Source organism: Galeopterus variegatus, unplaced genomic scaffold (genome assembly GCF_000696425.1).
Source record: "Galeopterus variegatus unplaced genomic scaffold, G_variegatus-3.0.2 Scaffold1041, whole genome shotgun sequence".
Lineage (NCBI taxonomy): Eukaryota > Metazoa > Chordata > Mammalia > Dermoptera > Cynocephalidae > Galeopterus > Galeopterus variegatus.
The window spans coordinates 209111-213708 of NW_007727152.1; positions in this window are offsets into that span (position 1 = coordinate 209111).

A 4598-nucleotide genomic window follows, 5' to 3' on the forward strand; every position below is an offset into this window, starting at 1 on the left:
ATGTATAATCTGAACATGCGATAGCAACCTAGAAAAACTTTGTATTAATTTAAAATAACCATCAGACTAAAAATTTTGTTTGCAAATCTGTGAATAAAACTATGCATAATGTAGCATATGGATAAAGAAAAAGAAACATAATTTAAAGGCTTGATTTACTGAGATGGCAAAATTGGAGATTGATATTCTTTCCTTTCTTTTTTCATGTTTTATGAATGATGTTATAATGTTGTTTATGCATTAAGTAATTCACTTATTCACTCATTCTTTATTTAGTCACAAATAATCATTGGGCACCTTCTTTATCCTAGTTTCTTTTGGGGGCATTGGGAATACAATGGATAAAAAGACAAACTCACTGCCTTAATAGAACTTGCATTCTATTAAGGAAGACATACAATAAAAAATATGTTATATAATTTCTTGTGTCACTTGTGTCCTCTAGAAAGTAGACACTGAAATGGAGATTGGATGGAAAAAGTTTATTGGGGATTAAACCAGTCAAAGCAATGGGGAGGAAGTGGGATTGGTCAGAGGTCCACCATAATGCTGAACTTGACAATGTCTCTAGTAGTCTGTCAAGGAGCTCCAGAGCAATGAATTCCCATTAGAAATGGCTAGATCTTAATTAACACATTGCTCAGTCATTGGCTGAGGTCACCTAGAGATGAGTATCACTTATACTTAAAAGCTGAGGCAGATTCTTGCTGGGGGCTGTCACTCAACCCTATTCCTCAGTTCTGAGCATCTTTTGATCCTTTCCTGAAAGAGGTCTGAGAGCAGCATCTCATTGCCCACTGCATTTGTTGTAGATAAAAATAAGGTAAGAAGGGAAAGTGAGGTGAGAAGGTTATTTTATTTTATTTTATTCCCTGGTTTAGAGTTTAATTTAATTCACTGAAATGAATCTTTCATGAACATTGGTGAAATCTTGATTCAAATGCATACACAAAAATCCACTGAAAACCAGCACAAGAGAAACACCCAATAAAATCAGTATAAAACTTATGTAAAAGACAAAGATGCATCATTTTAGCTCAGAATTAATCCATCCAATTCACTTAAATGAAGCAGCTAAAAGTGCGTCTTATATCTACCTAGTTGAAATGTGATTTTAAGTACCTATATAAAAACTTATTGATTGGCTAAATTAAAGAAATGATTTAGAAACATCAGTATAAAACCTATGCGAGGCAGTGATACAGCATTCCCAGTTCAGAATTCAGCCCACTTCAGTTCGATGAAGCACCTGAAAGTACATCCCCCGTCCACCCTGCAGACATTTCGTTCCTAAATGTGTATATGTAAACTAATTGAAAAGCAATATTAAATGAATGAATCAGCAATATCAGTGTAAAATTCATTCAAAAGACAGTGATACATCATTCCCAGTTCACAATTTAGTCCAATTCACTGAAGCACAGCAGCCAAAAGTGCGTTTTCCATCCACTGTGTGTGCATTTAAAACCATAATTCCAGTGCAGTCGATGAAAGATATACCCCCCGGGTGCTTCATTTCAGTGAATTAAAATCAGTTCTGAACTAGAAATGCTATAGCATTGTATTCTACATAAGTTTTACTCTGATCTTTCTGAACCTTTTTTCAAATGCTGGTTTCCAAAGGGTTTTCATAAATGCATTCATGATTATAATTTCAGCCAGGTAGATGAGAGATGCACCGTCAGCTGCCCCATTCAAGTGAATCAAACCAAATTGTGAACTAGGAATGATGCATCACTCCCCCACACAAGTTCTATACTGATGGTTTCAGAACATTTGGGAAGGTTGTTTTAAATAGAATAGTGAGAAAGACCCTTGATAAGGTGACACCTGAGCAGAGACTTGGAAGTTAGCTTTAGTCCATATGATGATCTGAGGTAAGGACATTCAGGGAGAGGAGATAGCAAGTGAGAAAGTCATAACATGGGAACAAGACATTATGGCTGAAGTGAAGAGAGATACCCCAAGGAGATAAGAGATGAAATTGGCAAGATAGGCTAGGAACATAAGGACTATGGTTAGAATATTTTCTGAGTGTCATTGACAGCTAATGGAAGGTTTTGAATAAGAGGGTATCACGATCTGATTTAAAACTTGTATAAAAAACACACTGGAGAACTGTGATTTTCAGTAGGGTGTTAATGGTAGGGTGGCAAAAAGAGGTAGGAATCAAGTATACTCATATATTCAAACCATAGCTTGTGTTGAGTTGAATGTAGGAGATGAGGAAAAGAGAGGAGTCAAAGATAACTCCTGGGCTTGTGGCCTGAAGAACTGTGTGAATGGAAGGAAGAATGAGGAAGAAACAGGTTTGTGGTCCTGGTGGAGAGATAGAGTTCTATTTTGCATATGTTAAATTTAAGGTGCTTGTTAGATTCTTAAGAAATATGTAAACAGTTAGTTTGACATGGGTGTCTTGAAGTTCATAGGAGAAGTAGAGTAAGATTAAATTTAGGAGTCATTAGTGTATAGATGAAATCTATAGCCATGGGATTGGATGAGGTGACTTACAGAAGTGAATGTATAGAGAAATATACCTTTCATTAAGACCCAACACACTCCAAAATTAAAGATTAAGAATGAAGAGGAGGGCCGGCCTGGTTGCACACTGCTACAGTGCGCCGCTTGGGAGCACGGCAGCACTCCCACTGAGGGTTCGGATCCTACATACAGACCGGTTCCCGCTCACTGGCTGAGCGAGGTGCGGTTGCACACTGCTACAGTGCGCCACTTGGGAGCACGGCGGCGCTCCCACTGAGGGTTCGGATCCTACATACAGACCGGTTCCCGCTCACTGGCTGAGCGAGGTTGGTTGCACACTGCTACAGTGCGCCGCTTGGGAGCACGGCAGCACTCCCACTGAGGGTTCGGATCCTACATACAGACCGGTTCCCGCTCACTGGCTGAGCGAGGTGCGGGCACAACACCGAGGGTTGCAATCCCGTTGCCGGTCCCGGTCCGGTACGGGCGCAACACTGAGGGTTGCGATCCGTTGCCGGACACGAAAAAAGGAAAAAAAAAAAAGAATGAAGAGGAGGAGACAGCTAAGGATCAGAGAAAGAGTGGTCAGATGGGTAGGAAGAACATCAGGAGATGTGGTGTTCGGGAAAGACATCTATTAAAAAGAAGTATATATTATACATTAATTGAATGAATCAAGTGCTGCTGAGAGGTCATGTAAGATGAGGAATGGGTGTTGGCTTTTGGAAATGGCAAAATAGAAATCAGTAGTAACAGAAGCAGTTTCATTGGAATGGCAGGGATGAAAGCCTTGTTTGAAAGCAAGGTTAATGAAAAGGGACCAGAGCTTGAGAAAAGAGAAGCAATGTAAGAGAGAGAGAGAGAGAGAGAGAGAGAGAGAGTGTGTTTACATTTTGTCCCTCTAAGAGGTTGTTTTTTAAATGACATACTGTGTTCTTTGGACAATGTTCTTATCTCTTACAAATGAGGGATCTGAGGTTTAGCTGAGAAAGCTGATAAAGATAGTCAAATTCTACTCTGCTATAGTTTTAGAATATATATAGTGCAAAACTCTAAACACTGTTTTTGGAAAAAGAGTTGGGCATATTTCCCTAACGCAGAAGTATTTTACCTTGGATGCTTGGAGCTAAATATATTTATATATATATATACATGATATGATATATAAATATAAATACATTAATATAATATATGATATATAAACAAATATATTAATATAATATGTTAATATGTTATATTAATAATCAACATAAATTAGAGAAGGCTTTTGTATTTGGAGCAGTATCCAATTTGCTGTGCACTTCTGCATCTACATTTAAGCCAGTAGAGGAAAATTTAATTGGTAGTTAAGTTACAGTAACTGTTTTGGACTCAGACATGCCATTATTATTAGAGATTTTTCCACATATATTATTTCACTTCATACCAAAAATGATCCTTTGAAAGTTCTTTAGAGATGAAAAATCTGAGCCTTGGAGTTTAGGTAACTTGCTCAAAATTATATACCTACTTTCAGACATGAAATTTGATTTCAAGATATTAGGCTCTTGCTTATTCTGGTATGCAATATTCATGATTTAAAATACTGAACAGCTTAAAAGAGGCAATTATTTATGCCCTGAGTGACACCNTTCATGATTTAAAATACTGAACAGCTTAAAAGAGGCAATTATTTATGCCCTGAGTGACACCAATCAAAGCTAGAAGTACTTTAGAATGAATTCCAATCTAATAACTATACATCCAGGAATCATACCTGTAAATTAAAGTAAAATATTTTGGTTTTCCAAGATAGAGGGTGGTTGGTTAAATAATTAAAACAGTTGAGTTAATTAGAAGAAATGAATATCACATTAAAAATATTTTGGGGATTTTATATGTTCTATATACATTCTTAGCATGACATTTCTTTTTTTAATACAAGTTCAATTATATAGCTGTTAATATCTTTAAGACCTATATATACATAGATACACACAATTATAAAATTTTATAAAATTATTGATCTTGGAAGGAGCAGGCAAGGAATAATACATTTTAAACTAGCATTTGAAACAATAACAATGATGGAACAAATTGGCATATTTGGTATTAAACAAACTATGCAAAGATGAACC